Source organism: Gossypium raimondii, chromosome 3 (assembly GCF_025698545.1).
Source record: "Gossypium raimondii isolate GPD5lz chromosome 3, ASM2569854v1, whole genome shotgun sequence".
Taxonomy (NCBI): domain Eukaryota; kingdom Viridiplantae; phylum Streptophyta; class Magnoliopsida; order Malvales; family Malvaceae; genus Gossypium; species Gossypium raimondii.
The window spans coordinates 14,116,804-14,139,172 of NC_068567.1; the positions used below are offsets into that span (position 1 = coordinate 14,116,804).

At 34.4% G+C, this 22,369-nt stretch overlaps 1 non-coding gene across 1 annotated transcript; it reads left to right on the forward strand.

The window, feature by feature from the left end:
- Positions 1 to 7,968: 7,968 nt before the first annotated feature.
- Positions 7,969 to 8,075, forward strand: LOC128040275 (small nucleolar RNA R71). The gene has a single exon (XR_008194931.1). It is a non-coding gene; the product is annotated as a small nucleolar RNA R71 (small nucleolar RNA).
- The last annotated feature ends 14,294 nt before the right edge of the window (positions 8,076 to 22,369 follow it).

Consider the following 22,369-nt stretch of genomic DNA (forward strand, 5'->3'; position numbering starts at 1 on the left):
CATTTTACCTTACAGGAGTATTACAGTCTTTTTACAACCTTTCCAAGGGTCTACAGTCACCTCGAGTGATACAGATAACCTAAATGGTCATAACGGTGCAAATGGGCCCAAGGCCCATATTCGGCCCAAGTGGGTCCACACGCTCATGTGGCCCATTTAGCCTAAATTCAGTCACGACTATGTGAACTACATAGCTCAGTTCAGTATCCGTCACTTAACGTGGATTTTATCTGTGTGGGGCCCACGAGCCTATTGGCCCAACGAGGCCCATAACGGTCTAAGAGCACGAGAATGCTTGTGGTGGCCTTTACGGTCTAACACCATGTTTTGTGGGCTCAGTTCACCACACGAGTGTTCGCACGCCCGTATGGCCACAATTGTCGTATTTCCAAATTTTTGGCTTTTCGGCTTTTGTCGATTCACAGAATAGACAGTGTGATTACACACACTCTTTCGACTTTACGACAGTGACGATTTAAGGTGTGCAGATACACACCTGACTGCGAAATCGAGTGAACAGTTCGCCTCCAACACCTACATTCATTCAAGGTACACCGTCAGTTTTCCCATCATTAACTTTCACAATACTTAAACCCAAATCGTCACCCACTAATCACCTTGAACGAATGAGAATTGTTTAATGTCCTTGGATCGCCAAATAAGAATTGATCACACGAACTCGTCGATTATTTTCCTGAACAATGAAACCCATAAGACTGGTTTTTTACAAAAAATAAGACTTAAGGCCCCAATATTAAAATGCAGCACCATTGACGAACAAGCCAACTTACCCCCTTCAAATATACAATTGAAAAACGAAAGAAGAATCTTGAATGCCTTAGCACTCTCGAGGAACCCTATTAAATCGCGATGAGTGCAGTACGTGATAAAAGAAATAACAATTTGTCAGTAAGGTTATTCGGTTTTGAGAAAGAAAAGTAGAGAATAGCTTTTGATCACTTACCGATAGTCAGAACCTTTGCAGTAGATCGACGCAGAGAAGGATTAACAACAGTGATATTCGGCCAGCCCAGAGTAGAAGGTGAACAGAAGTTAAAAGAAAAGAAAAGGAAGGTTCGGCTAGGCTATGAAACAATCCGATTATAGAAGAAAAGAGGTAAGGAAAAATAGATGTTAGGTTCGGCCAAGAAGAGAAAAAGAGCATAGCAAAGATGCAGAAAAGGAATAACACGAATGGTCAGTTTCGTAGCACAAAAAAGACTAGAGGGAATCCAACAAAAAGATGCACGAGTGGTCAATTTTAGTTTCGGCACTAGAGAAAAAGAAAAAGAAGTCCAAAACCCCAAATGTTAGAGAGGAAATTCGGCACCTATACACTCACCAATTGCCGAAATGCACCAAATGAGTTCCCCTAGCCGAATTGCACATAGATGTTACACAATTCGGCTACAACACTCCTCTCCTCCAAACCCCTTGAAAATCTCCTCAAATCTCTCCCTTTATCCCTCCTTGATATCCTCCATAACAACCTCCAATACCCATTCAAACTCTCACCCAACAGAGTTCGAAACCACCTCAAACTCCTGCCGCCTCATGCTAGCAAAATAAATATCCTTTTTGCTTGGAATGGGATTCGAACCCAAGCCCCCCCTCGATTGCTCAACATGCCACTTGCCTCCTTGCCACCAACTCTTTTGTGTCACATTTTGTCTTCAAATAAATAAATGGTCTAAAGGCCAGAGTCCAGGTTCCTTTAAAAGAAAAACCAAAATAAATTGCAAAAGCCAAAACTTGAACCCAGGCTACCTTGTAACCCTAATGACACCACAACCACTAGACTACAAGCTTCCTTATGACATTTTTTTAACACAATAATTTAAAAGGACTACATCCAAGCATCCAGGGTTTTATCCACTTAAAACCAAATTTTTTGCTAAAGCCCAGGTTTTAACCCAAGACTTTTCCAGCTCCTCTCAGGACCCTTAACCACTAAAGCAAACATACTTTTGTGCATAGTTTCCTAACTGTTCCCTTGCTCAAGGCCTAATACTTCTAGGCCCAAATTCTGGGGCATTACACAAAGTTTGCCTTTACATATAATCGTATCCTTTCCTTTACATCAATGTTCACACAAGCTATGGAATAGGTCTGCTCACACGAGCTGTGGGTCAAAATGTAAGCTACATGATGCTACTCCCACGAGCTGTGGAGAATCCGCAACAAATGTAGGACCTCAACCATCGTAGTACATTCAAAACAAGCACCCGAAACATGAAGTCTCTACTGACATGTTATTTGTATCCTAAGAATTCTTAATGTTCAACTGGATTTGATGTCCATCAATACATCATGGCATAAACTCATTTATAGTTAATTTCATTTGTTTCATAACAATATAATAACATTCAAATTTAGCTAACATTAAAACAATTACAGTTCATACAAACTTACCTGACTAAATCGCAGCAATGACTAAGTATAGGGGCTATTTGGTAATTTTCTCTTTTCCTCGATTTTCCCCTCATTCTTGATCTCAAAATCTCCCACATGCATTGAAAACATATTGGCCGAATCTCCTTGCTCCAAAAATGGAGTTCTTCCCATCGAAGAAGAAGAACATATGAAATTATGCTTTTCTTTTTCTTTTTTTTTCTTGTTTAATACCTTTTATTTACTTAAGTAACATTAAAATATATCTTTTAAACTAATAAAAATTAGTCACCAACCATCCACTAATTTATAATATGGTTTATTTGCTATTTTATCCATTTAATTACCGTTCCTTAGCTATTTGACACCTTTAATTAATAAAATACAACTTTTCACCTTTTACAATTTAGTCTTTTAAATTAATTAACTATCTAAACATTAAAATTTCTTAACGAAAGTTTAATACAACCTTAATAACACTTCGTGGAATATTTAATAAAATATTTATGGCTCGGCTTATAAAAACGAGGTTTCGATACCTCATTTTCTAAAACCACTTGACTTTAAGGTCATACAACTTAAACCTAATTATTCATTCAAATAACATAAATTGCCAATTCAAAATTATTCTAATACCATATTTGACTTGTACGAACTTACTTGTAAGATTTGTGGCCCCGAAACCACTATTTTCGATACCACTAAAAAACGGGATGTTACAGAATAACTGGAAATGCAATGGCAAAATGAGAGTAAAAATGAAATGGCAATTATGAGAATGACTACATGAATAATATGTAAACGATCAAGTAAATAACTAAGAATGATATGGTAAATATACTTTGGAAAAGAATAAAGGATATACGATGTTGATTTGGAAGGTTGGGATTACTAAGAATCTATCCTTACTATCAATAATGCCTCGGCCAAATCTTACTCAGTTACTGCTCAGAAGAGTTCTAAAATGGTCTGCTTCCTTCGAGAGCAAAACCTCAAGTTACGTTACTCGTGTCTATAGGCTTTAATATGACAGCCTGTATTTTTTTCCTTCTGTATGAATGTTGCTCTATGTCTAGAGTCTACTACATGTATCTGTAGAGTACTTTCTCATATCATTCAATTTCGGTCCAACTAATCCAACCTTTTCAGAATTAAATTAGTTTATGGGCATGTTGCACAGTCATCTATGTCTAGGGAAATAAAACAATTGAATAAAAAAGTAAATTAAATCAGATATATGCTTCAACCATTAAAGAAAATAAAAGTTTCATCAAGTAATCCCAACTTGATGAGATTTAGCTTATGGGTTGGCACATAAAATTAAAAACCAAGATAACATCCAACACCATTTTCATCATTCAATTCATGGAAGAACAAAGTAAGAAATATGAAAGACTTCGGGAACACAACTTTCGCATGTCCAGTTCACACTCTAGCGGCACAGTGTCCTGTGATGGCTGAGAGGGACTACTTTCATCTTCCTCTTTTCATCTCTACTCAGTCGCTACCCTCTATTCTTTCCTAAGGATCTCTCCCTCTTACTCTTTTCGTCCCTTTTGGGTTTCCTCCTTTGGCTTTTTATAAGCTTTTCCCTAGGGTAAATCCAACAACCCAAGTTTATCTTCTCTTTTTCTTAATTTCTTTATGCAACAACCCGAGACTATCTTCTCCTCTTTTTAAATTCTTTTTTCAAGGATAAAAACCAATAACCCAATATTTTCTTCCCTCTTTTTGGGTAGATTTTTCTAGTACAAGTACAGTTGGGCTGGGACTAATATGCGTTGAGTGTTGACTCGGTCTTCTTGGAACTTTCACAGCATTCGTACTGACAAAATGTCCAACCTTTTTGCCCTGGCAAACCTTCACTCATTTATTTCTTATTCCTCAACTTGCACCTGCCAAACCACCAAACATAGTCCTACCATAAGCAATTAAAAGTACCTAATACCTAAATGCAGTCCAAGCTCCTAATGAAATGATGAAAATACGAATGAAATTTCCTAAAATGCAACTAAATGTACCTAAGTACAAATAATTAGCTAGGTCTAAAGGCATGAAATATAACTCTTTTCAAGAGTTGTCACACCCTAAAACCTAATTTATTGCTTGCCCTCAAGCAAGATACATATGAATGCATGAATGTAAGAATTTCCATAGCAACATAATCACTTTGGCATTGTGAGACCCTTAAGAGAGCATTTTGTACTTCAGTTCTCATTAATCTTCTCTTTCTAAAAATTTGATTAAGTTTCATAAACTTATTTAGCAAATGCAATGAGGAAAATATTGCCTTAAAAGAAAGAAAAATCATAAGTATTCAGGCAAATTTCACTATAGCAAGTACCTCATAATTTACTTAGTTTATCTTTTAACTAACTCAACTTTCCTTCTTTATTTCTTTTTTCTGGCCTTATACATACTAAAATACATACATATCCATTTATTATGCCTTTTTTTTACTAGGGGATTCAACTCGTCACATGATTCTTTGACTTAACAATTACAATGGACCATACACTAAATTGTTTAATACTCAATCATGTCAAGATTTGAATACTCACTCATGAAGCTAAAGCTTTTGACTAAAAAGATGGATGGAGCAAACAACTACCTCTTTAGCTACTCAGCCCGTTACTACAGTGGAGTGCCCCTAATTTTTTTATTACACACTCTTACCCAAACTCAACTTTCTAGTCAACAGCACGATGGAGCAAACAAAGTGGTGCTGACTTACTCAGCGATTCTAAGCATTAGAGTATTTGATGGCATTTTTTTAAAGAAATTTCTTAGACATTTCCACTTTATACATTATTGAGTATTGCCATTGTACTGAATTTAGCTTCAAGAATCTCTAAGTTTATTAAAAGAAACTTACTATAGATCAATTATAATGGGAATTAAGACATCCTAATTTTAGGGATCAATTTACAAGTAAACTAATTTACAAGTAAACTATCTTAAGCTAAATAACATAATTCACTATCAAAATTTTCTAAGTTTATTGAAAAATTAAGTTCCTCATCAAACATCATAGACACAAACACACTCATCACAGTCTAAACAATTCCAGGCAGTCATGTGTGCCATGGCAAAAATGAATGAAAAATAAACAAAAAAATACTAAAACACACATGCTCAACTAAATATCTAATGCAGTTTAGATGCAGAATACACCCCAAACCTAAGGGATGCATTATCATCAATGCATGAATAGAGATATGCAAACTATCTATATAGACAATGTCATGGCAAAATATATGCAATGCAATATGTATGAAAGAAAATGAAAACTTTCCTTGCTTTGACTGTATTGTAGATACTTCATTCTGTCCGACTAGTTGGTTTATGAGCAGCAACCTTGTACCTCTGCTTCCTTTTTATTGAGGTCAGTTCAGTCCCATCCTTATCTGTCTCTATTATAGTTTAGTAGAAGGAGGTGAAACAGCCATAGTGTTGTCCACTAGTGGTGCAACTGAGGGATTTGTTTTATCTTCATCCTCACAGTCAGTCTCAATGTTGACAGACTCTGTTTTCTCTAATTCTCCATCTGGTGCTTTGGGCACATTCTCTTTATTAGCAGGATTCATCTCAACAGGCTCTACGTCACCGCCCCATTCCTGCAGTTTATTAACCAAAAGAAATGAAATAACTAAAAGAAATTTAAATCAACAATATGAAATAAAAATAAAAATAATTTTCAAGATGTTGAAGTTAAACATCCCCAGTAATGCTTCAAGCGTTTCCCATTAACTTTAAATGTGTCCCTCGTTTTCATGTCTTTGACATCAACAGCTCCATGCGAATATACATGGGCTACCAAGCATTGTTCATCAAAATTGAAATCTCTATTTTGCTCCAGCAAAGTGTACAAGGGTCTCCGCTCAAATGAATCTTTATCACTATCAAAATTGTTGTGGAAAAATCTTGTGAATTTTTCCTCCATTGCTATTTCTATCAATCAAATGGCTTGACATTCTTCATTTTCTTCTACACATTTTAAAGCATCACAAACATTAAAACTAACCTGTTGATCATTTACCCTAATGGTCAATCCACCTTTCTGTATCTCAATTAGAGTTCTGTCTGTAGAAAGAAAGGTCTTCCAAGAATAATCGGTACAGTTTGGTTAGCATTAAATTTTAAAAGAAGGAAATCAACTAGAAAAATAAACTTATCTACTATTACCAGCACGTCTTCAATTTTACCTTCTAGATGGGTGTAAAATCAATCAATCAGTTGCAAGTTGACCGTAGTAGGTCTTGCTTTCCCAATTCCTAGCTTCCTGAAAATAGATATAGGTATTAGATTTATAATTTCTCATAAATCACATAACTCCTTACCAATATAATGATTTCCAATGGAACATGGGTAGTGAAACTCCCTAGGTTCTTCAACTTTAGACGTAGTTTATTCATCAACATTGTTGTGCACCCTTTAGTGAGAGCAATAGTCTCAAATTCTCCCAATCTGTACTTCTTCGACAGCATATCTTTCATTAATTTCACATAATTGGGCATTTTCTCCAAAGCTTCTACTAGCGTATGTTGATGTGGGGATGTTTCAATACATCAAAAAATCACAAAGGAAAAGGTAAAGGTGGTCGTCCCTCAGGTTGCTGGTATTGTTTTGTCGTGGCATTTTCATTGACAACATAATCTGATTTTGCCACAACATTTTTTTGCTTACCCTTTTTAGGTGTTATCTATCGTTTAGTAGGTTCTGATATCTTTTCCTGATTGTGGCTTGATTTGTCTTCCTCTACCGTGACATCTTGAACAAGTTCATCCAACTGAATTCCACTTCTAAGAGTGATGGCCTTGCACTGCTCCTTCCCTTTGGTTCCTTTTAGTATCACTTGGCAATGCTCCTTGTGGCATTGAATTTAGAGCCTTCGTTATTTTCCCCACTTGATTTTCAAGTGCTTGGAGAGATGCAATCTTACTCTAAATTACAACATCATTCTTAGCCATATATTCCTTTAACAAAACTTCAATGGAAGTAGAAGATGATACCTGACCTTGTTGAACATTTTGCCTTTGCATAGGTTGAACGTAACCAGGCGGTACATTGTTGGCATTCTGTCTTGCAGCATTGTTGAAATTTCATGCAGCTTGATTACCCCAACTGAAATTCAGATGCTGCCTCCACCCTGAAGTGTAGGTGTTGGATTATGGATTGCTATTTTGATTGGAATTACCCATGTAGTATGTTGACGCTGGGTTTGATGGGCAATCGTCAAACACATGATTTTCCCCAGAAAAAACACATGTCAACTCTGCTGATTTCATCTCATGGACTACTGTTGGATTTTTCATAGTTTTAATCATATTAGCTAGAGAAGATACATGAGTCATTAGCGAAGTGATTTCATCACGCTTGATGGTACCGTCAACTCTCTTGCCCATCCTAACTCTCGTGGTTGGATACTAATAATCGTTGTTGGCAATCTTTTTCAAGATCTCGTATGCTTTATTATAATTTTTGTCCAACAACATACCATTAGCAGACACATCAACTACCATCCTTGTGTGTACATTCAACTAGTTGTAAAAAATCTCCATTTGAGTCCAGTGCTGGAATCCATGCATCAGACATTTTCAAATTAACTCATTAAATTGTTCCCAAGCTTCATATAACGTCTCGTCCTCCATCTACCAAAAAGATGTATTGTCATTTCTAAGCTTGGCATTCATATTTGGGGGATCATGCTGTAGCAAAAACCTCTGGCAAAGATCATTCCATGATGCCACTATGGTCGACTATAAAGCATTTAGCCATGCTCTTGCACGATCTCTTAAAGAATACACGAATAACTTAAGTCGCATGGCATCTTTAGGAACATCATATTGTCTGAACGAGTCACAAACTTCTAAGAAAAGTCTACTAAACTGTCCTACTGTTTGCAAATCTGAACATTATCAGTTTCAACTAAAATTGCTGAGCTTGTATTGTTGGTCTGACTATCCCTGGATTCAAATCATCCAACATTGGAACAATATGCTCTCGAATTGGCCTATCTTTATCATCTATAACACATCCAATGGGAGGATTAGCATCTTGACCATTTGGATTTTCGTTGAGACCAAGACCATTTAGACTGTCATTGGGACAAGGATCATTCCTATTTCTAGCTTTTTTTTTCTCAGTTCTTTTCGCCTTCCTTGTAAAGTTCTATCGATCTTTGGGTCAAAATCATACTCTTTGGTAGTAGGGATGCCTCTTCTCATGCACTGTTAGAAATTTTGTAAAAATTAAATATAACTAAGTTAAATACAACTAAGAAAACTAAGTAAAATAACAAAACCAAATTTCATCAAATTGTCGATCCCCGGCAACGGTGCCAAAAACTTGTTGTGTGTGAAATGATATGCGATTTGTGTAAGTATACATGTCGGATCAAGTAATAAAGTGATGAGTGAGTATCGTTTTCACGAGGATCAAATTGAGGCACAAAAGTGGTCAAGTTATTATAATAAAATGTGATTAATCCTATGGCAAATTCAATGATAAATATGCGGTAGCAATTGGTGGAGTAATTATGGAAGCAATACGTGGAATTAATGAATAACTGGAAATGCTATCGCAAAACGAAAGTAAAAATGCAATGGCAATTATGAGAATGACTACGTGAATAATATATAAACAATCAATTAAATAACTAAGAATGATATGGTAAAGATACTTTGGTAAAAAATAAAGGATATACTCGATTGATTTGGAAGGTTGGGATTACTAATAATCTACCCTTACTGTCAATAATGCCTCAGCAAAATCATACTCAGTTTACTGCTCAAAAGAGTTCTAAAATGGTTTTCTTCTTTTGAGAGCAAAACCTCAAGTTACCTTACCCATGTCTATAAGCCTTAATACGGTACCCTGCATTGTTTTCCTTCTATATGAATGATGCTCTGTGTCTAGAGTCTACTACAAGTATCTGTCGAGTACTTGCTCATATCATTCAATTTCGGTCCAACTAATCCAACCTTTTCAGAATTAAATTACTTTATGTGTATGTTGCACAGTCGTCTATGTCTAGGGATTGCACGTGTACAATTTAAAATAAAACAATTGAATGAAACAGTAAATTAAATCAGATATATGCTTCAACCGTTAAAGAAAATAAAAGTTTCATCAAGTAATCCCAACCCGATGATATTTAGCTCATGGGTTGGCACATAAAATTCAAAACCAAAATAACATCCAACATTATTTTCATCATTCAATTCACAGAAGAAGAAAGTAAGAAATACAGAAGACTTCGAGAAGATAGCTTTCAAGTGTCCAGTTCATACTCCAGCAGCACAGTGTCCTGCAATGCTGAGAATGACTGCTTTCGTCTTCCTCTTTTCGTCTCTACTCAGCCGTTACCTTCTATTATTGCCTAAGGATCTCTCCTTCTTGTTCTCTTCGTCTCTTTTGCGTTTCCTCCTTTGGGTTTTTAGAGGCTTTTCCCTAGGGTAAATCCAACAACCCAAGTATATCTTCTCCTTTTTTAACTTCTTTTTTCAACAACCCAAGATTATCTTCTCCTCTTTTTAAATTCTTTTTTCAAGGATAAAAACCAACAGTCCAGGATTTTTTTCCCTTTTTTTAGGCTTATTTTTCTAGTACAAGTACAGTTGGGCTGGGATTGATATGCGTTGAGTGTTGACTTATTCTTCCTAGAATTGTCACGGCATTTTTACTAAAAAATGTCTAACATTTTACCCCGACAAACCTTCACTTCTTTATTTCTTGTTCCTCAACCTGCACCTGCCAAACCACCAAACACAGTCCTACCAAAAGCAATTAAAAGTACCTAATATTTAAACATAGTCCAAGCTCCTAATGAAATGAGGAAAATACGAATGAAATATCCTAAAATGCAACAAAATGTACCTAAGTACAAGAAATTAGCTAGGTCTAAAGGCATGAAATATAACTCTTTTCAAAAGTTATTAGTTACCCTCATAGGATATCCTTAATCCCTTTGGGACAATATTTGTTCTCCCAATATAATTTTATTTTATCTCATGGTAACCGTTATATCTTCCTTCATCAAAAGTCAATTACTATCAAATAGTAATCAAGTCATTCATCACAAAGACGAACGACCTATGCCCGTATTTACTTTTCATCAACCATGTAATGTCAAGGAGAGGATATCATTTACCCATGTCTTGGGTTATGAATTCCACTATTGTTAATGATGTTACGTATTGTAGAAGTCGTATACCCAATGTACTAGCTTTAGGTTCCTTATCTCTTTGACCTCAATTTTTTATTACATCAAAGCATACAAGTCATGCATACATAGTTCGTCATCCACTAGGGATTTAGGTATGTCATACTATGAACATCACAAGTGAATAAATCCATAAACAGATTCAAAATTTATTCTTCTTAGGTCTTATCTAATGTACTATTAGTCCAGTCAGTCACATCTATGTCTTTATATTCTCGAAGTCATCTGTTCTAATACTCAAGACAAAGCATCTCCCCAATTGGACTTGATAAACGACATATTAGTCTTTCAATCAGTTTGCTTAATTTTGATTAGACTATGGACATGTTTAGGTTTTTCTATGGTGTATATTGATGCAAAAGGGGAAAGTAATTGCATATGCTTCCCGACAACTCAAACCAAATAAGAAAAATTATCCCACTTGTGACTTGAAACTTGTAGCCGTAGTTTTTGTCTTAAAAACTTGGAGGCACTACCTTTATGGGGAAAGATGCCATGTTTTCACCGATCATAAGAGTCTATAGTATTTTATCATAGAGAAAGAATTAAATTTAAGGAAGCGTAGATGGCTTGAGCTACTTAAGGATTATGATTTGATCATTGATTATCATCCGTTAAAAAGCCAATGTTGTGGCTGACACTTTGAGTCCAAAAACCTTATTCGCTTTGAAAGCGGTGAATGTACATTTGGCTTTAGAGTGAGATGGCTCTATTTTAGCAAAGTTGAGGGCTAACTCGTGTTTCTCTAAGGAATTTAGGAATTACAGAATTGTGATATTGAGCTTGAAGCAACGCAGAGACTAGTTGAAAGTGGGCAAACCAGTGAATTCAACATAAATGTTGATAGGAGTTTATACTTTCGTAATAGATTGTATGTGTCGAATAATGCAAGTTTGACATAAGATATTCTCCATAAAGCTCACATCAGTACCTGTGTGAGCATATAGGTAGCAATAAAATGTATAATGGCTTGAAATCGTTCTTTTGGTGGCCAGGAATGAAAAAAAGATCTAACCAAATACACAACTAAGTTTTTGGTGTGTCAGCAAATAAAAGCAGAACATCAAGTCCCCCCAAGACTGTTGTAACCTATAGTGATTCTTGAATGAGAGTGAGCCATTATGGATTTTGTGAAGGGACTGTTTTTATTATCGAAAAAGAATGACTCAATTTAGGTGATTGTTGTTAAATTAACGAAATCTGCTACATTGTATTCCAGTAAGAGTTGATTATTCACTAGAGAAATCGGTTGAATTTTATATCTTTGAACTTGTGAGATTCCATAGAGTTTATTGTCTACCATCTCAATCAGGATCCGAGATTTACCTCTAAATCTTAAGGCAAGTTGCATGAAGCACTAACACAAGTTTGAACTTCAGTACAATGTTTCACCCTTAGAATAATGGTCAATCAAAATGAGTAATTCAATTACTCAAAGATATGTTGCGATGTTATGTGTTTGAATTTTATGGAAGCTGGGAAAAATTTCTACCCCTAATTGAATTTGTATAAGCTACCAATTGAGCATCAAAATGGCACCTAACGAAGCTTTGTATGGTCATAAATGTCGAACTTCTTTGTGTTGGACGAAGTTGAGTGAACAAAAGATGACAGGAATTGACCTAGTTTGAAAAACTAAAGATAAATTTAGGATCATTTAAGATTACTTAAAATATACTTCTGATAGGAAAAAGTGGTCTACCAATGTAAAAATAAAAGGCACTGAGTTTGAAGTGGGGGATAAAGTCTTTTTGAAAGTCTAATCTGCTGTAATTTGGTATAGCAGATTAAAATATTTTCTGTACTTGAGGAGCTTGAATAGAAGCATTTTCATCATATTTTAGTTATGTTTTCTTAGTTTAGTTTAAACCAAATAAAAAGTGTATTTTAAGTCTTATTGACCTTAGGAGCCAAATGAGGCATTAAGGTGAGCTAATGTACTTAGTAAGTGTGCAGGAAACCATTTAAGGGCACAAAATTTAGTTGTTGTGTTGCAACATGGGAAGTTTAATGTCACAACATAGGGAGCAGAATGCAAGAATCTCGAGACTACCTTTAGTGTCACGAGACACACCTGCAGCTATCCTAAACCTAAGCATACGACTTTCGATGTTGCGACACATGCAAAAGGATGTTGCAACATCGGCCTTGTACGAGAAATACTTATGAGCCAGGGGCGTTTTGTTCTGCACAATGAAAAGTTAGCAATAGAACATCAACTAACGTAGGGTTAAGGATATGGCAACCCTAACTTTATAAATAGGCTCTTAAAACACTTGTTAAGGATAGGTTTTTACATTCTAAGTTTTTCTCTGTAAATTTAGTTTCAATTTTTCCTTGTTCTTAGGTTTTATATTTCTTTTCAGTTTATTTCTATTAACGTTCGTCGAAAGATCTGATTTGTAGAATCAATCAAACTCTTTGTGGATTTTACGTTCATCGATTAAATATAATCAAGATTTCTCTGAACACTCTATTATTGAGTTACTCTTAATGTCTATTTATTTTATCAAGTTTATTATGTTTATGAAATCTATGAGAAACTAATCCTCTTATGGGGGATTAATGAGTGGAAATGTGATTGATTAATTAATTGCTATGTAGGGTTTCTATTGGGAGATATGTAGTTCTTGTCGACTCATTAGTTTAGTGTAACATCGAGAGATCCTACTAGGGCAACGACTAGTTGATTAAGTTTACAGATTCAATTTTTCTATCATTCTTATTTTATGCATGTTATTTCTTCCTTAGGTTATAAGAAATTTCTCCCTTTTATATTTATTCGTAGCATGGTTTATTTAAAGTAATAATTAGATCTATTTGCATTTAGGTTAGAATTAATGTAGTACTTGCCTCCCTTAGGTACAATCCTCAGAGTACTCATCCACTCCATTGTAACTATATTACAACCTGACTCATATACTTATGGACACTGCCTTTATATTTCATATCTTGTAGTTAAAGTATTCATACTCTAGACGTTAATCCGTCTGGAGGAGGTCAAATTCTCACCTTGGAAGAAAATCCTACCATTCGACAGAAAAAGAGAAGCTCAACCTGAGGGGCATTATGAAATTCTTGAAAGGATTGGACTTGTGGCATATTCTTTAGCTCTACCACCAAAGTTAACCAAAATTTATAATGTTTTTCATGTGTTAATGCTGAGAAGGTATAGATTTGATCCCTCCCACATCCTAGCTCCCAATGAAATTGAATTACAACCTAATTTGACTTATAGTAAGGAACCCATTAATATCTTAGCTCGATAAGTGAAAGACTGAGAAACAAGCATGTTGCATTAGTAAAAGTATTGTAGCATTGTCATGACATGGAAGAAACCAGTTGGGAGTTTGAAGATTTTATGAGATCTCAATATCTACATATTTTCTCAAGTAAATTTTGAGGACAAAATTTCTTAAGGAATGGAGAATTGTAAAGACCCAATTTTCAGTGGTACCAAAAAATACAATTTCAGAACCCCATTTTCATGAATCAAGTCTTTAAATATAAAATAGGATATTTATAGAGTTAATATGAAAATTGCTAAGGAATGATAAAGTAATTTCGTCGAGAAAATAGTTAATTAAAGCTTAGAGACTAACTTGTAAAAGTCTAATCACTATTGAATTTTAATTAGAAAAATCTTGAAGGTCAAAATAACAATTATCCAAATGGCCAAAATGGTTATTTAACCATTTCGAAGCTTGAGTTAGTGGAAGATGATGGTGTTTCCCACTTAGTGTTAATAGTAGAATTAAAAATGAATAAATATATGTTAATTAATGTCATAACCATGATTAAGTATGTTAATTAACTTAATAATGATAGTATAAATATTAAACAAAGTGGAATTTAATGGGAGCATCATCTTTCTTCATTCATCCATGTCGTCCAAACCTTGAAAGAAAAAGAAGAAACCTTGTTCAATTCCAAACATTTGGTCATCCATATTTCATAGGTAATCAAGCTATTTTATTCATTTTTTATAAATTTATGATCATGGGAGCTTGATTTATGATCATGGGAGCTTGATTTAGCTTGATTAATTATTGAAGTATTAGCAAGTTTCTATTATTTATAAATTGATTAATTAGGCTTGGAATTTGTTGATATTGAGCTTAGATTATGAAAAGAACAAAATTATGAAATTAATTAAGCTTGTTTGCTAGCTTTGAAATTTTAGGGACCAAATTGAATAAATGTAATGTTTTTCATGAAATTATACTAGAAATAGAAAGTATAATGTCTCTAATGAAAGTATGTGAAACTGGATTTTAATCCAGAGCTAGGAATCAAAAGTTATGCATATCCCGAGTTTAGGGACTAAAATGAATAAAATGCAAAAAAAATGTGTGCAATCGAAAAAGGGATTCATATAGGATCATGTATCTCATGACATTGTGTGATAAGGTAAGTTATTGATTTGGTATATATAAATATTTGTATAGACCAAGAATTGGACCAAAGTGGAGCTAGTAGAGGAAAAGCAATAATTGCGGCTTAGGCCCCGAGAAATCTACTATTTGTGTTTTGAAAAGGTATGTTCATATGGAACTTACTATCTTTCCTTTTATTATATGTATGCTTGCATTTAATTCATTATATTTATGTTTGAGCACAATTTGAAACGTTGATGAATTTGGCATACAAGGCTAGTAAATTGGATTGAATTAAAAAAAATGGGATTGGAGATTGAATGTGATAGTATAGGGTATGAAAATGCAAATGTGAATGATACAAGGTATGAATATGTTATTGTGTATGATAGATGCCAATGTGAACTTAGTAAAAGGTTAGGATACGATTGGCATGCCAATAGGGTCATATGCGCGCCTATACGAGATATTTGATGATCTGGAAATTATGACAGGTTATATCAAGATCCAACATCTATTATGGATAATCAAATATTATTTGTCTTTATGAAGACTTTGGTGTGGTGGAGGGGTGTAATTGAAAATGTTTAAACATTTTATGCCTATGGGCTTTGCACTTTGGTGCCTTAGTATATTGTAATTCACTCGTGTATCTAAGTTTGTTTTACTATGGTTCCATTGGGTGAAATATGGAAAGTGAATCTTGAATCTTAAAATTAGAAAAAGGGTAACAAACCGAATTTGATATATTATAATGATATGTGACTCAATTTGAAATAGTATGAAAATTGTAAATTGATGATATATGATATTGTAATGATCTTATATGGTTTTGTATGGATTTTATGCCATGATTAAGGCTTGATTTCAAATGTTTGTATGATATATTTGTAATTGATAGACATGAAATGATGTTTTGTTGCTCTTGGAAAGAACATATGAAAGTATAATTGTGATTGATAGGGTGAAACCAAGAAAAAGGATTGAACTTGTAGTAGATTGTTGGCAAGGTCATGACACCACCTCATGGTTCTTGCGACACTAGCCTTCAACGTCATGACATTGAACCCTTGATGCTGTGACAATAGTTGAAAGAAAATATGAATCCATAATATACTATTTGCAAAGTCGTGACACCATTCCATGGTTGTCGTGACACTAGTTATCAACGTCGCGACAACCCCTGTTGAAGTCACAACGCCAAGTCGATAAAGTTTGAAAGTTTTACATTTTAGACCCTAAGTTGTGATGCTTGCATACTATTTTGAAGGTCATGACATTACACCCTTGATGTCACAACACCAACCTAAAACAATTTGAATATTTTCATTTTAGTCCTCCAATGGTCTCGGGCTATCAAAAGAGCTTTCACAAGCTCGTTTAAACCCCAATTCAGATTATATGTTCTGATATAATGAAATAATGATCTTTTTAGTAATTGTAAATTGCTGAATTGATAGAAATTATGTTGCATTCGAATATAGTTGCTCTTAAAATGAATTTGACATCTTGTAGCTTGGACAAGACGATCGGGTCAAGCAAGGGGTGTTACATGGTCAACTAATAGATGGCATGATAATTTGGTATTTGAGTCATGAATGATGAATTGAAATTATTAGAAATTTTGATCATGTTAAATGTAAACTTAGCATATTATGTTTGTCATATTATTGTCTTGAATCATGAAAATACCATTGAGCTCTATCACTCAGCGTATGATTTGTTATTTTTGTACATAGTTTTTAGTGGATCTCGAAGACTCAAGGATTGATCTGGCATCCAAACTGCAACTCTCGACTCAGCAATGTTTGTATAGTCTCCTTATGATTTGATAAATGGTTGGTACCTAGGGTTGAGTCAATTTTAGGTTGTGATTTTGTCAACTTGATAATTGTATAATAGGTGTTAATTAAAGAATGATACTTGAAAGGTTTAAGGTATGTATAATAGTAATCTAAGGCTTCAATGGTTGAAGTATGTAAATGATCTTATATGTTGAATTGAATTGTATTTAGGGGACTTTATACACATTGAGATTGAGAATTGCAAATTGACCTATTGAATCAAATCAAGTAAATGTTAAGGGAGCCTACCATTAAATTTGCGAACCAATCTTATTAATGTCGTGGCATTATCCCCCAACATCATGACATCAACCTACTACTTTTGAAGTCGCGACGTCAAGCTTCTTTCATTGATGTCGTAACGTGAGTCCTCAATGGTCGTGACACCAACCCAATTTTAATAACTTGTATAAATGTTGTTGAATTGATTGGAATTGTATTTGTAATTACTTCGGAAACGAATGTGACATTCTATAGCTCAAACTTGACGTATGGGATGTTTCAATACAAATACAAAACAAGAGATTAAAATTGAAAAGAACACATTTTGAAATGGTTTTGGAGGTAAAAATGGATCAAACATGTGTTAAAATAAAATCTGGATTAATCAAGAAAATAAGATTAAAATTAATACAAGATTAGATGAACATTATAAAAGATAGAGAACCATTTTTCTTTCATTAGTCACCAAAGGTAGACTCTTCATTTTCCTTTTACTCCCCACCCCCTTGTGGCCTTTTCTTTCCTTTTTGGCTTTCCATGCATAAATAAAGGAAAATGGGAAGGCTCTAGTGAATGTGGTGTTACCATACTGATGATCCTCTATCACCAGGTTGCCCAATTTCCTCCGTTCCTCAAAAATACCAAAAGAAAGAGATTTCTTTGAAAACAAAAAAAAAATCGGTTTACTTCCATTTATTTTTTCCTTTCTTTAGAAATAAAATCCGATGAAGCTGTATCATCAGTTTAAAGAGCTTAGTTGCGAAGACTGAAATAAGCAAGACCTGGCCTCCACATATGTAAAGAAATAAAAAAATGGGATGAACCCTTTTTTGTTTTCAAAAAGAAAAGAAATAATTTTTTTAAAACCTTTTAAATTTCTTACCATCCTACACAGTGCTCCACCGTTAGAGATTAAAGAACCCAAGGGTTTTTCAATGGCGAAGTTGACCAAAATTAAACAAAGGATTGAAGAATCCTTTCATTTGGTTTTTTAAAAAAGGTAAATTTAGGTTATTCATATCAAGATCACTACTACTTTTTTTTTCTCCTAATAACTGAATGCTAAAGACTCTTTGATTATTTTGCTTGCAAATAATTGAGGGGAGAGGGATTGTTGAAATTGATCTTCTTACCATGGATTCATTCATCCCCATTTTAGTAGTTCTTCTTCTTGTCAATTTTCTAAAACTTCATTCATCATTACTCAACCTACTAAAACACGATACACAACTATTATCAATTCTAAAAGTCAAAGACGATTACACAAAATAAATAAAGAATACAACATAAATACAAACGAAATAGAATAGAAAAGATGAAGGATTTGAAATTATTTTTGTTGATGCACTGGATCAACGATTGTGGAAAGAGATAGGGCTGAGTGGTTAAACTCTCTAGGAACAAAGAATCAGAAGCAGAGAAGAAGAAGAATAAGAAGAAGAAGAAGAAGAAGGCCTACTTCCCTTTGGGATGTTCATTGCTTTTTATTGTACCAGGTCAGATTTCGGGTCGGACCCCAGGTTGGGTTATTTTAATTATAATTATATAACAATTTTCCCCTCACCTGGTCGAAGAAGAGTTATAAAGTGACTCTTCTCAGACAATCTGACATTCATGAAGTGTGTGTAATTTGGGGCTTACCATATAGGTTTTAACTTGAAGCATTATTAAGCAAGTTTTTTTTGTTTGATAGTATGATACAAGGATAAAAAATTGTATTACAGAATATTGCGAACTGTATTTCCTGTAAGAAAAAAATTGTAAATTAGCGAACTCAGAGAAAATTATTCATGACATTAAATCGAATGAACTTAGGTTGCAATCTCAAATCAACGAGTTGTTCTGAGGGTGCGATCTTAAATGACCTAACTCAAATAATTGGAGGTTGTGATCTTAAAACAGTGAGCCTCAATAAGATCAGCAGAGAAGGTAAGTCCGTGAGCTGTTTTGGAGTTTCAAGCTTAACTCAGCTAACTCGAATAATTTGGAGGCTGCGAGCTTAACTCAACTAACCTTTAATCGTTAGCTAGGAATGTAGGTCCGCTTATTTTCAGAGTTGTGAGCTTAACTTAGCTAACTTAAATATCTAGAGGCTGCAATTTTAAACTGGAAAGCCTTTATAATATCAGCTAGGAGCGTAGGTTTGCAAGCTGTTTCAGAGTTGCGAGCTTAACTTAACTAACTCAAATATCTAGAGGCTGTGATTTTAAATCGAAAACCTTTTATAATATCAGTTGGAAGCGTAGGTCTGTGAGCTATTTTGGAGGCTACGATCTTAAACTGGCAAGCTTTTGTAATATCAGCTGGGAACGTAAGTCCGCTAGCTATGCTGGAGGCTGTGATCATAATTCGGTGAGCCTTTGTAATATCAGCTGGGAACATAGGTCCATGAGCGATGTTGAAGGCTACAATCATAAACTGGAAAACCTTTGTAATATTAACTGGGAACGTAGGTCCACTAGATATGTTGGAGGCTGCAATCATAAACTAGTGAGCCTTTATAATATCAATTGGGAACGTAGGTCCGTGAGCAGCTTCGGAGGCTACGATCATAAATCGACAAGCCTTTATAATATCAACTGGGAACTTAGGTCCGCTAGTTGTGTTAGAGGCTATGATCATAAACCGACCAGCTTTTATAATATCAATTAGGAACGTAGGTCCGCAAGTTGTGTTGGATGCTACAATCATAAACCAGCAAGCTTTTGTAATGTCAGCTAGGAACATTGGTCCGCTAGCTGTGTTGGAGGTTGCGATCATAAATAGGCGAGCCTTTGGAATACCAGCTAGGAACGTAGGTTCGCTAGCTATGTTGGATGTTGCAATCATAAACTAGTACGCCTTTGTATTACCAGTTGGGAACATAGGTCCGTGAGTTGTGTTAGAGGCTACGATCATAAACCGGTAAGCCTTTTTAATATCAGCTAGGAACATAGGTATCTTAGCTTTGTTGGAAGCTGTGATCATAAACCGTCGAGCCTTTGTAATATCAATTGGGAACGTAGGTCCGTGAGCTGTGTTGGAGGCTGCAATCATAAATCAACAAGCCTTGATGAAGTGAGACTACAAATGCATGGCCATGCTCAAATAAGTTAATATGAGATATTACACTTATTTGTTTATTGTAGTCTACTTCAGGTATCAAGAAACATTAGATTGGACTTTACAAGTGTGACTATTCCATGACTTGTGTCCAATTGAGATATAAAAGACAAAAGGATATAATACATAAAAAATTATCACAAAAAGGTTATGTCGAACCACGACTTCTTGTAACTTGGGTAGCGATGATACATTGCTAAATGCCACTCATTGCTTGTAATGTTAGAAGTGTTCTGGTATTACTACCAATGTTACAAGAGCCTATAGGGTCACACCCTATGGTTGAAACGAACAGAATCTAAACACAGTCGATATTAAATTTAATTGTCACGAGAATTATATTAATTGTTGAATTAATTTAATTTGACAGTTAAATAATAAACCTCGTATATGTACAACTTCGTTGTACAACTTTAATACAAGAATAGAGAACATAATTAAAATAAATGTATCAATTTGATTCATATGAAATATTAATTATGATATGTTTACCTAAATTATTAAAATAAAGTATTATAATATTTTAATTTAGATGAAACATAAAATACATATGGAAATTAATATCCTTTTGGAAAGGATATTACAATGTAATATTTGCATATATATTCGGAACCAAAACGAGGATTTCATTTTGTTTTTTTAGGGAATATTAAATAAAAGGAAATTAATCATAAAATAAAATCCTAGGGTGCAAAAAAGTGTTTACCAACATTAACCACAAAAGAAAAATAACCTAGGTCTAGTAGCCGCATTTCTTTTCTAAAAAACTCTCTGAAACGTTCAGTGAGAGTTTTTGTTTGTTCTTTCGCAATAGGGTGGACTACGTAGAGGTTGGAATGATTCTGTTGCGGCTTAGGATCGGCAGCATGCGAAGGGAATTAAAGCAGCAGTGGTTCCTTCCTATTTTTCAGAGTACGAAAGGTAAATTTCTCAAACCTTTTCTTCTCGATTTGTTCCTCATGCTGAAGTAATTTTTCCGCTGCGCCATGGGGCATCCCGGCAACCCAACATTGGTATCAAAGCCACTTGGACGATATAGATTCGATATTAAATTTAATAGTTGATGCAATCGTATAATATGCATGTTGTTCGTTTCGATTTGCTCAATCTATTTTATGTATACTTGATGCAAGTAATCTGTTTAACAAAAAAAATTGTTGTTGATTAATACACTATTTGTTAAGGGTTAACGAATTTGTTTAGGAACAATGGGGTTTTCATTGAAGTTAACAGTTAACTTATTAGAATTTTCGAAAGGGAACAATAGTTGTTCTAGTAATCCTATTCAAAATTTTACTAGCGCCTACGCAGCCTTCATAGATCCTCAGATTTACCACTATTTTATTTTTAACAATCACTAAAGAATAAAACATAACATATTTTATTTTACAAGTATGTTGTATGTTATGGTTATAAATACGACCAACGTGTTGTGCCTTACTATTTTTCTTTTTCATTTCTCTTCTCTTCTCACTCCCTCATATGTAAAATGAGTTTCTACAAATTGTAAATTACATGACTTGCATGACTTGCTGTGAAGAGGCTTACACCTTTAGGTTTCCTTTTGGGTCTTCCGTTGGCTTGGGAGGAACCACCTTAGTTAATGGGCTATAACTATTGCATTTATTTACTGCTTTATTTACTCATGTATGAGATGCTATGGATGTCTAAAACATGTCAAATATTAAGTATTTTAAAATTTGATAACTATAAACAAGACTAATTAATGAGATCAAATAAAGGACTAAATGGACTAAAGTAGACCATAATTGGTGAGATGCAACCTTAACAAAATTCTCTCAATCAAAATATTAAGTCAATGTTGCATTCCAATCCTTTCCCTAGTTAAGGCCTCGATTGATACTATGTAGGTTCTACTAAAGCGAAGTACTAGTATCTATCTTGGTTAAACACAAAGAATAAGCAAATGATATTCGCTAGTTAAAACATTGGTTAATGGCTCAACTAGGTTACTCTAATAGGATTAGAAACCTAGAGGCAAGTAATTTTTAATAAATTATAAGATGATTACAACAAGAGTTGTTCACCCAATATTTAGGAGTTACATGTGATGTAATTAGCAAGTGTTGCTTACCTAAATAACCATAATCTTGAGAGTAAAGCCAAAGCTGACTTAAGAGGAGGTGAAATATGGATCCTTACCCACTAGAAAAACTTTCGAGAAAGTCTTTCTGAAATTAAAATATGAG